The sequence below is a fragment of the Mytilus californianus genome, unplaced genomic scaffold (assembly GCF_021869535.1).
Source record: "Mytilus californianus isolate M0D057914Y unplaced genomic scaffold, xbMytCali1.0.p SCAF_1, whole genome shotgun sequence".
NCBI classification, from domain to species: domain Eukaryota; kingdom Metazoa; phylum Mollusca; class Bivalvia; order Mytilida; family Mytilidae; genus Mytilus; species Mytilus californianus.
In genome coordinates this window covers 85727311-85741579 of record NW_026262581.1, presented here as the reverse complement: position 1 = coordinate 85741579, position 14269 = coordinate 85727311, and the positions used below count along the sequence as shown (strand labels likewise).

Sequence of the window (14269 nt, the reverse complement as noted above, 5' to 3'; positions counted from 1 at the left end):
TATGGTAAAAATTGTTATAAATTATCGAAAAATTAGACCAAAACTGAAATTACAACACACATTATGCTTAATCAAGTTGTTGAAATTTCGTAATTTATAACATGAGGTCCAAAAAAAAAGTTATTTTGTATTAATAGTAATATCCCACCTACTTCTAAGTGAAATTTGTAGTATTTTGGACTGATCTAAAAAAAAAACAACAAAATTGAAATCTTAGGGCCAATATTAGCCCTTCGTGAACCTTCTCCCTTTGTGCGTTCAATGCGATCTCCTGGATTTAACTACACCAGGAACGATCAAACCAAAACAAAATTAAGACCAAGGATACGCAAAAATATTTCATGAGACGAAAAATTAATGAAATATTGTGCAAAAAGCAAGTATCAGAATTTATACATAATAGTTGGTTTAACGAAAGCTGAAACAATGTCTTAAAGAATGAATTCATAAGAATGTGTACTATTTCTTGAAAGAGTGGTTGAAAAAGATAAATGCAACAATAGATGTAACGACAGATGAGAAAGAAATATAGAATGCTGGAAACAAAAAGATACAGGTTTTACTAAAATTCGTCCATGCCTTTATTAGCAAATTGGTCTGCTGGTTTGCATTTTAGCAATATTATTTCGTAAAAAAAATTCTTGGATCCAACAAAATCATTTCCTCGCAAGACACAATACCAAGGGTGATAACGTTTGCATAGTGCGAAGTAATTTCTGTGACACAGGTATTACTGGTCTTTTCAAAATTAAAAATAGATTGAATTAGGTCAATATTGTGCTACTGGATATTAACATTGGCGGTAAGTTTAGTCTTTTTGTATTATCAATAAAAACGTTTAGTAAATTTGAAAAAATACTTTATTGCTCATTTTGCAATCAGAAAACAGTTTAGATTCAAATATTCAAACATATTAGAATTGAGATGATTATATTCATATTTATATATGATGATTATTGTGTCAATTATCTAAATCATTGTAATAAATTACTTTGCCCTTCATGGGCCCTTTAATTGGAATAAAATATCTTATCTTATCAATAGAAGTTCTTTGATAAACACTTCAAATTGCTTAACTCGCAATGGTGACTTATTTTCAAAGGTTTTATTATTATTATTAGTTTATCATTATGTATCTCAATATATATGTTGATTGATCATGAATACTTATACGTTTTTTTAGAATGAACACGTTGTATTTCATATATTCGGTTTTGAGCATTCCGGATGAAGGTAAATCAGCGCTTCGGACGCATGAAATTTATAACTTGTTGTTTTGAATTTTTATATCACTGGGTCGATACCTCTGCTTGTGGACTATCAGTCCCCGAGGGTATCATCAGCTCAGTAGTCAGTACTTCGGTACTGACATGATTTATAACAAACCTTTCTAAAATTGTCCGTTGATAAATTTTGAAATTTTAAGAAACTAAGGTTCCAACTCCCTCAGGCAAAGTTGACCTTAGATCAATTTAGTTTAGGTACTTTTTGGTCATATAGCTCTTCAACTGTTTAGGTTATTATACATTCTTGGCTTTCAAATATTCGGCTCTGAGCGTTCCTGATGAAGGTGAATTCAGAAAAGCGCTTCGGACACATGAAATTTATAACTTGTTGTTTTCAATTTGTAACTATTTTGCCCCTTTTAAGTGGTTTAAGAATTTTCCAGAAATCTATCTCAGTGTTATTGGAAGATTGAACGGCTTCATTTTCTAAGATGATATGGGTAGACAATAATCATACTTATACTTTTCACCTCTAACAGCTTCTTAAACATGTGTTAAGGAGTTTGAGGATGGTTCTTGACAAAATTTTGTACTAAACTTGGAAAACTAGGGGGACTATTTGAACAATATCTTAATCAATGTAGGTGTAATGTGTCAATGGAAAGCGATTTGTTGTACATATCTGTGTGTTTTGTTTCTTTTAATTAACCACGGCCATATTATTGAAGATATGATCTGGATAATATTCAAAGTACAAGCAAATGCACACCATATAATATATCCACATTAACACAGATAGTCCCATAGTGTCTGTTTATTTTGGGAAACATCAAATTATGAACCGTTGTTGATAGGGATTTTGTTGTCTTGGGAAAGAAAACAAACCCCATACCTGGTACATGGTTTTACACTTGTAATTTTTGGGGCCCTTTATAGCTTGCTTTTCGGTGTGAGCCAAAGCTCCGTGTTGAAGACCGTACTTTGACCTATAATGGTTTACTTTTATAAATTTTGACTTGGATGGAGAGTTGTCTCATTGGCACTCATACCACATCTTCTTATATCTATAACATGTAAATTCATGTTAAGGGAAAAATCTTCCATAGAAGAATACCACCGATTTTTCCGTTTACATTTTACTGTATAGTATTGATACGATATAATTAGTCAAAAATATTGTAGAAGGTTTTGTAGAAAAACAAAACCAAAATATTATTCAATGTTCTCTATCTTATGTAGCCCTACTGGTGTTGTCAAGTGGATTTAAGAAACCCCGCCCAAAATCTTCATATTAACCTACATATAAAATGTCATGGTGAATTTCAAAAAAGAGTTAAGCAGATTATATATGGACTCCTACCCATTCAATGGTGTAAATATAAGTAGCTTAAGTGATGATACAATTTCAAAATAGGATTTCCGGTTATACATTTTTAACTCACCTGGCCCAAAGTGAGCTTTTCTCATCACTTGGCGTCCATCGTCCGTCGTCGTCTGTTAACTTTTACAAAAATCTTCTCCTCTGAAGCTACTGGGCCAAATTTAACCAAACTTGGCCAGAATCATCTTTTGGGTATCTTGTTAAAAAAAATTTGTCCGATAACCCCGCTTGCCAACCAAGATGGCCGACATGGCTAAAAATAGAACATAGGGGTAAAATGCAAGTTTTGTCTATTATTTTGAAAACCGTTATAAATAGAGAAAATCTGACAGGAGGAGAATTGTTGAGAATGTTGAGCTCTACCAATTGTCCATATATGTCAAAAATATCAGATGACTTCTTATAAGAGTTATTGCCCTTAAATGACAAATTTTTACCTATTTTTCATTTTTGACTATTATCTTGAAAAAACTATAATAAATAGAGAAAAACTTTAAATAGCAAAAATGATCAGCAAGACAGGTTCTACAAATAAGTTTTGCATAGTCAAAATCGTCAGTCGACTCCTTATTAGAGTTATTGCCCTTTGATGACGATTTTCACCATTGTTTTTGTGTTTTGCCTTATATGATAAAAATTATAATTGATAGATAGATAGACACTTAAAATCACAAAAATGATCAGCAAGTCAAGATCAGAAAAGCGATTCGGATGCATATTATATGTAGTGGAAATTTTCATTACCCAAATTTTATCGTACATATAGGGTTTATTTTTTTCAATAATTTCTACTGCAGAACTTTGATAAAAAGTGATATTTTACACCAATATTTTCATATATGAAATATGAATTAAAGGCAACCATGTTTAGTAATTGTCCTTCAAACATAGACGATAAGGTATGGGTTGTTCTCATTGTTGAAGACCATACGGTGACTGAAACTCTTTTGTTTTCGTCATTTGAATTCTTGTGGATAGTTATATCATTTGTAATCATACCACATATCCTTATTTATATATACATACATATATATATACACGTCTAAACATGTGACAACTTTATGACAGTCATTCTCCATCGGATAACACGTGGTTATACAGGGCTAACACCATATATATATAATTCGTCTCAAATTTAGCCCAACAATGTTAGATCTTCAAATTTGCGTTCGTAAATTTTTGTTCTTCCCTCAGCGGAATTGGAACCCTTGCGTCTGTGACAACGTGGCAGCAACACCGCTTGCACCGTGTCCAGCGCAATTCCCGCTGAGGGAAGAACAAAAATCTAACATTGTTGGGCTAAATTAGAGACGAATAATTTGTTTTGCATGCACACGTATAAAAATTGCGGTTTTTATCCAACGCAATCATAGGTTTGAACGTTGTTTTCAATTTAGACTTGTTTATATTTTTTCGTTTGGGCTTGTATTATATTTGCCTTCGGGTTTATATGATCCGTTCATCCTATTTTGACTCTTCAAAATTCAAGAGTCAATCCCAAATTGAGGTAAATTATATGGCCTTCCAAATATCGTTTCGATTCCTAACATCACTGAAGAGACATTAATTGTCGAAATCCGGATATGGTGTACCAATTTTTGCACCTCATGTTTGCGGTATACCATCTTTTCCGCAAGTTTATTGTTTTCTGTTTGGTATTTAATTAATAAGATCCATTTTTACATCTGGTGATCCGTTGATTTGGCAATCGCCATGGCAGTCAGCAGGGTTTAAGAACATCCGTTGTTCGACCTGCTAGTCAAATGCGTTTTGTTAAAATATACTTTTTCACTTTTTTTGGTCTTTTGGAAAATGTTGTTTGTGCTGTATTTAGACCACTCTAACAAGAAATTTGTTTTGCATGCACACGTATAAAAATTGCGGTTTTTATCCAACGCAATCATAGGTTTGAACGTTGTTTTCAATTTAGGCTTGTTTATATTTTTTCGTTTGGGCTTGTATTATATTTGCCTTCGGGTTTATATGATCCGTTCATCCTATTTTGACTCTTCAAAATTCAAGAGTCAATCCCAAATTGAGGTAAATTATATGGCCTTCCAAATATCGTTTCGATTCCTAACATCACTGAAGAGACATTAATTGTCGAAATCCGGATATGGTGTACCAATTTTTGCACCTCATGTTTGCGGTATACCATCTTTTCCGCAAGTTTATTGTTTTCTGTTTGGTATTTAATTAATAAGATCCATTTTTACATCTGGTGATCCGTTTATTTGGCAATCGCCATGGCAGTCAGCAGGGTTTAAGAACATCCGTTGTTCGACCTGCTAGTCAAATGCGTTTTGTTAAAATATACTTTTTCACTTTTTTTGGTCTTTTGGAAAATGTTGTTTGTGCTGTATTTAGACCACTCTAACAAGAAATTTGTTTTGCATGCACACGTATAAAAATTGCGGTTTTTATCCAACGCAATCATAGGTTTGAACGTTGTTTTCAATTTAGACTTGTATATATATATATATATAAATATATGCACTTGTATATATATCACTGCTGGTAATCCGATGGATAAAATCTGTTGTAGAGTCGTCACTGGTTCAGACGTACTTATAACATAATTATTTCTGTGACTGCATCTTACATTAATTTGTAGGATCCTTTACAATAGATAATTCAGCTGATCTGTAACAATTCAATCTTCATGCCATATATATCATGTACTGTGTTACGACGCTAGATGAAAACTGACGAGGAAAGGTAACACCCGGCCACCGAAAGCTTTATTTTTATAGAGCCTAGGTGGTCAAGTGGTCTAGCGCGTCGGGCATAGTGCAAGGCGATTTGGTGCCACGATATCTCAGTAACATGGGTTCGCATTCCGGCCAGGGAAGAACAAAAAAATTGCTTCCGCAAATTTACAGATCTAACATTGTTGGGCTGTTGTTTAGACGAATTATATATATATATATATATATACAAGTCTAAATTGAAAACCACGTTCAAACCTATGATTGCGTTGGATAAAAACCGCAATTTTTATACGTGTGCATGCGAAACAAATTTCTTGGTAGAGGGGTCTCAATACAGCACAAACAACATTTTCCAAAAGACCAAATGAGTGAAAAGGTATATTCTAACAAAACGCATTTGACTAGCAGGTCGAACAACTGATGTTCTTAAACCCTGCTGACTGCCATTGGCGATTACCAAATAAACGGATCACAAGATGTAACAAAATAGATCTTATTATTAATTTATTACCAAACAGAAAACAATAAACTTGCGAAAAAGATGGTATACCGCAAACATGAGGTGCAAAAATTTGTACACCATATCCGGGTTTCGACAATTAATGTCTCTTCAGTGATGTTAGGAATCGAAACGGTATTTGGAAGGCTATATAATTTACCTCAATTTAGGATAGACTCTTGAATTTTGAAAGAGTCAAAATAGGATGAACGGATCATATAAACCCGAAGGTAAATATAATACAAGCCCAAACGAAAAGATATAAACAAGTCTAAATTGAAAACAAGGTTCAAACCTATGATTGCGTTGGATAAAAACCGCAATTTTTATACGTGTGCATGCAAAATAAATTTCTTGGTAGAGGGGTCTAAATACAGCACAAACAACATTTTCCAAATGACCAAATGAGTGAAAAAGTATATTTTAACAAAACGCATTTGACTAGCAGGTCGAACGACTGATGTTCTTAAACCCTGCTGACTGCCATTGGCGATTGCCAAATAAACGGATCACAAGAAGTAACAAAATAGATCTTATTATTAATTTATTACCAAACAGAAAACAATAAACTTGCGGAAAAGATGATTTACCGCAAACATGAGGTGCAAACATTTGTACACCATATCCGGATTTCGACAATTAATGTCTCTTCAGTGATGTTAGGAATCGAAACGGTATTTGGAAGGCCATATAATTTACCTCAATTTAGGATAGATTCTTGAATATTGAAAGAGTCAAAATAGGATGAACGGATCATATAAACCCGAAGGCAAATATAGAACAAGCCCAAACGAAAATAATATAAACAAGTCTAAATTGAAAACAATATTCAAACCTATGATTGCGTTGGATAAAAACCGCAATTTCTTAACGTGTGGATGCAAAATAAATTTAGGAATCGAAACTGTATTTTGAAGGCCATATAATTTACCTCAATTTAGGATAGACTCTTGAATATTGAAAGAGTAAAAAATTTCGGCTTAACAAATAGCCTTCGTCACTGCCAATAATTTTAACAATACAGTATTTTTGTTCTTCCCTCAGCGGGATTTGAATCCTTACGTCTGTGACATCGTGGCAACACCGCCTGCACCGTGTCCATCGCCAATCCCGCTGAGGGAAGAACAAAATTTTGCTAACGCAAATTTAAACAAATCTAACATTGTTGGGCTAAATTTGAGACGAATCATATATATATATATATATATATATATAAACAAGTCTAAATTGAAAACAACGTTCAAACCTATGATTGCGTTGGATAAAAACCGTAATTTGTATACGTGTGCATGCAAAACAAATTTCTTGTTAGAGGGGTCTAAATACAGCACAAACAACATTTTCCAAAAGACCAAAAAAGTGAAAAAGTATATTTTAACAAAACGCATTTGACTAACAGGTCGAACAACAATGTTCTTTAACCCTGCTCTGACTGCCATTGGCGATTGCCAAATAAACGGATCACCGATGTAATAAATGGATCTTAATTATAAATTTAATACTAAACAGAAAACAATAAACTTGCGGAAAAGATGGTATACCACAAACAAAATGTTCAAAGGTTTTTGTACACCATATCCGGATTTCGACAATTAATGTCTCTTCAGTGATGTTAGGAATCGAAACGGTATTTGGAAAGCCATACAATTTACCTCAATTTAGGATAGACTCTTGGATTTTGAAAGAGTCAAAATAGAATGAACGGATCATATAAACCCGAAGGCAAATATAATACCAGCCCAAACGAAAAAATATAAACAAGTCTAAATTGAAAACAACGTTCAAACCTATGATTGCGTTGGATAAAAACCGCAATTTTTATACGTGTGCATGCAAAACAAATTTCTTGTTAGAGGGTTCTAAATACAGCACAAACAACATTTTCCAAAAGACCAAAAAAGTGAAAAGTATATTTTAACAAAATGCATTTTATATATATATATAGAAGTCTATAAAAAGGACCAACCAGCAAATTCAATATGTACCGGATCGTCTAGAATAGACGATACTGCTCAGATAAGGAAAAAATTATATAAGTCTAAAGATTTGCACAACAGTGTTGTTAAAATGATTGACACTGACGAAGGCTATTTGTTAAGCCGAAATATTTGTCAACACGATTTTATAACATCATCTTCGTATATTACCATCTTATATTAGTACCGTTGTGCAAATCTTTAGACTTATATATATATATATATAATTACTCTAAATATCAGCACAGCAATGTTAAATCTGCAAAAGCAAAATGTTGTCCATCCCTTGGATGCTATTGGGATAAAGTGACAACACCGCCTACACTGTGACCAGCGCTATAGACCACTCGGCCACCTAGACTGAACTAAAAATTCAGCTTTCGGTGGCCTAGTGTTATCTTTCCTCGTCAGTAGAATCTAGAGTTGTAACACAGTACATGATATATTAGGCATGGAGATGGAATGGATTGCAGATTAGCTAAATTATCTGTCGTGAAGGATCGTAAGATGCAGTCACAGAAATAATTATTTGATAAGTACGTCTAAACAAGTGACAACTCTACGACAGATCCATCCATTGCATCACCAGTGAAGGTGATACACGGCTGAAAACACATGTTATATTCATAATTACTCTAAATATCAGCACAACAAAGTTAAATCTGCAAATTTGCGGAAGCATATATATATGTCTCTGCTCACATAAATATTGTTCACATCACGTAAATCTACTGCAAAAACCGACACCGATATACGTATGTTTGGAACGGTGCAACATGTGTACCGGGGCCTTGACTTGATTGATAATTCCAACATGTTTACATTGGTACGGACATGTTGGATCGATTCAAACATACATTTCCTTTAACATTTGATTTGGAATGTGTATAAATAGCTTTATTCTAGATTTTCGAATACAAGCATTGTAAAGCTAAATTAATTTAAACTTTTGTTACACAAAATAATGTAGGGTTGATGATATATTTTAGTACAAATACTAACTTACCTTGTATGATCTTGTATATTAAGTACAAGCATCTATTTCATGTTTTTACGAGAAAAAAAGTCTGTTTATTATTCTCATTTTTAATAACATTCACTCGAAAAACGAGTTCTCACTCGAAAAACCCCAATCAAGTCACTCGAAAAAACACGATCCCTACCGGACACTATATACCTACTCTGAACAACTTAATTTTAAGTGATGGTCTCTAACTTGCCGACTTTTTTATGTGGACGTATTTCATCAAAGGGTCACTATAAAGATGCCTTTGATTAATTTGTCTGTTCTTTTATGTCTCTTTGAGTCATATTTCTCCTAACGTTTGTATTTTTTGTTTTAGTTCTCTGACTTTAAAATGTATTTGCATTTCTATAATTCTTTGGCAATTTAACACTTTCTGGACCAATTGTTTAAAAAACACGCATGGATTAGGTCAGTGAAAAATGAGAAATGACTGGATCGACGACTTATTATTAGTTTATTATCTGGTCATAATTTGTATATGTAAATCAAAATCTGTACTTCATACTGCTAACCCTCTTACAGATACGTACATACCAGATTTATGGTTAAAATCAGTTTTTGATTATAAAAAATGAAGAACGTGTATAGAAACGAATCAAATTTTATCTTAACAATTATCTTTTAAGAGATTAAAGAAGAGAAAACACTGAAAAATCACAAACTACCGATGAAGAGCGTCCTTCCGCAAGCGCCTGTAATAACTGCGCTGTATAAAAATGATAAAGTTGAACGTTAAAAAAGTATATAGCAAGATCATTATTAGAAAAAATAAATTTTTAAAATAAAGAAAATATACCGCAATACAAATTGAATTAATGTAATAAAATGTCCTATTATCGGTGTTTATAGTTGAATTCTTTTTTTTCAACATTTCAAGCTAATATAATTATATGGTGTTGTATTACACCGTTGATAAAAAAAAAACATTGAAATTCATTAGTACACGAAAGCATAAATTATCCCTATTGATACAGAAAACTTTTTTTTATTTTACGCCTGCAAATTGCAGATAATCATAGCGAAGATTATTGCAACATACGCAAATTTAATGATTTTTACAACAAAACAAACAGTTATTCAGATAATACATTTTTATTTGGTATTGGATGTCAAATATTTTTTTCAAAACTTTGGCAATCTAGTTTTTTTTCTCATTGGCCTCCCTATGAATCATTTTAACTAAACAGATATTTTGTTTTAGTTACTTTTATTTGAAAGTTTAACAACAACAGTAAAGATATTGTGATAAGAAAGTGAAAAAGTACCGCAAACATATGAAACTGTAATGTTTGATTGACAATTATTTAGAAATAAACACACACGATAGGGAGTGGTTAACATGGTAGCCTAGTATGAACACACTTTATTTCATCTGGTATACATCATCCCTATTCAGAAAATTGATATCACAATTATATATAACCGAAATTGATTTGTCTCATTCCCTAGATCCATATTTAATAAACAAATTTCTTAGTTTTATCAGAAGTCCATTACTAGACTAGTAATGGACTTCTGGTTTTATGTATTACCAACTTGATTTTTTTTTAATATAAATCCAAGTTATCAATTTGCCCGTATGAATACAGATCTCAAATTACTTAATCAAGAACTCGTACAAACAAATTAAAGTTGCATAAAAAAAGTTATTTAATTACATCTAGATGATAATACATGGAGACCATGGTCGAACAGTCGACTTCCTTACCAAGGTTGTCCTTTCAAGGGTTTAGTAGTTTCTGTGTAATAAAACTTCTTTTTTAGTCAATATATCAGTTCCAACTTATAATCAGGCATATTAATTTAGACTTATCTTCAAATTTGAATAACTGAAACTGAGGTTGACTATGGTCTTTTTTTAACACAATGCATATACAACAACCTATTAATTTCTACACTGAGAATATGATGACTTTATGCAGTTGTTATTTGAAGCGGTAAAACCACCAACTTTCTTACTATTCTAATTTGATGTACTTATAATATCAAATACACATTTTAATATATAACAGAGGTTTTTGTGTTCTTTGATGTATGAGTCAATTTAGAACGAACGCAATGATTTCAATTTTTCAATTGTAAACTTCACAATTTCTGGACACTAATATACCCTCTGCCCCATCGTATTGCGATTTGCATATCTCAATGAATATATTTCACTCGTGTATATTCACACTTACATTAATAGGGTGTGCACATAATACTACAATCGAGTGATGAAGAAGAACAAGAGAAATCGTCACTACATAAGTTGTACGGTCATCATCACGGATTTTCGTTAATAAATAAGAAGTGTCTGTGTCGGAACTCTCGAGGGACTTCGTTAGCCGTCTAAGGTATATATAATACATGTAGTCGTCTGAAGTGTTCTTTCGCCGATTGTTTTTAACACTACTTTAAGCGCTCTTACCTATATCATAGCGGTATTTTTTTATTTTTGGAGGAAACCGTAGGGCTCGAAGACAACCACTGACCTTTGGCAAAACAACTAGCAATTCGAGGCAATTAAGATCGGAGTCGAAAGCTATTGCCACGTGCGGGGTTCCTACTCACAACCACAGTGTTGCCAGGCTTGCGACTCTGTAGATGAAATACATAGACAACTAGGCTATTTTCGATTGTAACATTTTAACTTAGTGTGGATTCCTTTGAACACAAAAAACTACTGTTCACTAGGATGATAAACTCGGGGACTTTGTCCACCGGCAACGGCATCGACCCAGTGACTGTAAACACTCAAAACAGATACCAGGCTTATAATTTGGTGTATAACACAGATGTTAGAAAATTCAATTTCAGAAGTGGTTTTTTTATTGTACATTTTTGTAGTTGTTTCTTAGACTAAGAACGAAACATAGTTAAAGTTCATAGCTGTTTACTAAGTAAACAACTTAAAGTAATTTTTGTTTCGTTTAATAAATTCGTTCAAACATTTGGATATAGCCAGTTAAAGACATACATATTTTGCAAATTGACCTATGTACTTGTCTCCGTTGCCACAAAGATAGCATGAAACCTTGAAGATGTCTGAAATTTCATCTGAATGTATCATTTGAACATCAGTTACATTCAATTGCAAACAAGTATAATATCCAATCTGTCAAGGCGAACACATTAATTTAATTAAAATCAATCTCTAGCAAGGAATACCTCGTTTAAATGAGCATACTAGTAATAAAAAAGGTTTGTATCATATCAATATTTAAATGCATGTTTTATGAAATGATTACCTTGAGTTATTTATACTGACGAACTGTAAAACGCAACACACATTTTGGTGTTTTTTTTTACCAAATCTTGATTGATCTTCATATAACTACTACTCATGCTTACCATACTTCTTTGTAGAAAAAATCAATACCGGACTTACCTGAGGTTTTTAAACATAACGGATTATTGAAGTCACACAAATTCCTTAAATCGAAATTTGATTTATGGGTTTCTTCGTGAAACAGTTTCAATCCATACCCTCACTTAACTCAGTAAAAAATGTTGCATGTCCATATTGTCGAGACTAAGCAATGAAAGGCAGCGATTGACTTCGACGATGACACATCCATTGAAAAGGGGAACATTTAACATGACGTAATCAATTTAACGTTCGAACTGCAAACTTTTTGAGACAACAAAGTAATGAATGAAATTGATGTGTATACATTTATTTAACAAAACATTGAATATTTGAAAATGAGAATTAAAAAGAATAATTTAGTGTTGCGTTTTTAAAAGTCCGTTAGTATATTTATTTGAGACCAGCTTGTTCAATTTAACACATGGATCTTACATATGATGAAAAAACCATTCTTCTGTTTTGACAAGTACGATTGATACCTTTGAAATTAACATCTTACGTTCAGTGTGAATGTTAACATCTATATGTAATCTCGTATAAGTTTTATATGTTCGAAAACTTTATTTTCTAAATTTATATCACCGATATATTTGTCTGTAAAATATTTTTAAACGCATTTTTATTATACAAATTTTCACAATAATCTTTAATTTTGTTTAGAAGTTTCTCTTAATCCGAAATTACTTCCCCATTTTTTATAAGTTTTTTAGATTTAATCTCTAATAAGTCTTTTGACAAATAAATGAACGGTCAAATCATTTTCTAAAATCGACAGTCCAAGCCGTTTTAATTCTTGTTTATGTTATGTCTCCGTATTGATATACTGTATGATGTTATTCGCGTATATTTTATTTTGTTCTATCATGTACTGCTTGTATATAAAATAAGACGATTTAAGTTGAGGAAAGTGTGTCGGATTCATTTGTCATTGTTTTGGACAATAAAGTATGTTTAAATTACATTAGAGTACATGTTTCTATTTTCGAGGTGTAAAAAAATATATATTTAATTTATTGATATTAGGTCTCTAGATTTGATTTTTAAGATTGAGTTACAAGAAATAATTTGTCAATTGCGTGAAGTAAATGCTGATCAATATAAGTGTTTATGCGGTGCACTAGGCAGGTGTGCCCTAACTGTTGATTTGTTTTAATACTAGAACTGGAATGAAGCAAACTTTTTTTAATATGTATTATATAGAATGGAAATACGTTAACGGGTTCTTTAATTTTTAATTGTTTTTTGTCTTTAATGAACACAAGCCTTTTGTAACGGGAATGACCCAAATTCATTACATATATCCCAGTGACTTACAAATACAGTAGTCCTATATGTTAGAATTCCGTCGAATAAGATAATTGGCTAAGTTGAAAGTTCACAACCTTTATCAGTTCTCTGGATGAATCGAAATATGCTAACAGTTGTTTTGAGAAATTAACATCTTTACATTTGTATCATGTAGAAACTCGGAATGAAGGTACTCGAAGAGGATTTTCGTTTATCAAAAATGAAAATTTATTTGATAATCATAAGAGAAACAGATTCTTACAAAGATAAGATACCAGGCTTACAAATTGGTGCATAACACCGAAGAATTAAATTTCAGAAGTGGTGTAATTGTACGTTTTTCTATGCATTTTTTGTTGTTTCTTAGACTAACAACGAAACATAGTTAAAGATCTCTTAGAAGAAGTGTAAACAATAATCCACCACATGTTCATTGGTTTATCTTAATTGGAACCTGGCAGTGGCCGTATATAAGAGCATCATGCAAATTGTGTCCTTTCCAGTATTGTGTTGTTGATGGTTTACTTTTATCTTTGTATAATCATATGTCGTAACTCCGGATAAGAATAAAGACAAACTTCTGTTGTGTTACTATGTTATAATGATCAACAATTATATTTCATGTTTAATTGCATGATAAAGTTCATTGCTGTTTACTAAGTAAACGACTCAAAGTAACTTATGTTTCGTTTAACAAATTCTTGCAAACATTTGCATTCAACCATAAAGTTATACACATATTTTGCAAATTGATCAATGCACTTGTTTCCGTTGCCATAAAGATAGCAAGGACCTTGTAGATGTCTGAAA

General features: G+C 32.2%; 1 protein-coding gene across 1 annotated transcript in view; it reads left to right on the top strand.

The window, feature by feature from the left end:
• The first annotated feature begins 777 nt into the window (after positions 1–777).
• LOC127725503 (zinc finger E-box-binding homeobox 1-like) overlaps positions 778–14269 on the top strand; it is a 256029-nt gene continuing 242537 nt past the window's right edge. Inside the window, exon 1 of the mRNA XM_052232538.1 lies at positions 778–802. The gene's annotated coding sequence lies outside the window, so the exon portion shown is untranslated. The remainder of the gene's footprint in view (positions 803–14269) is intronic.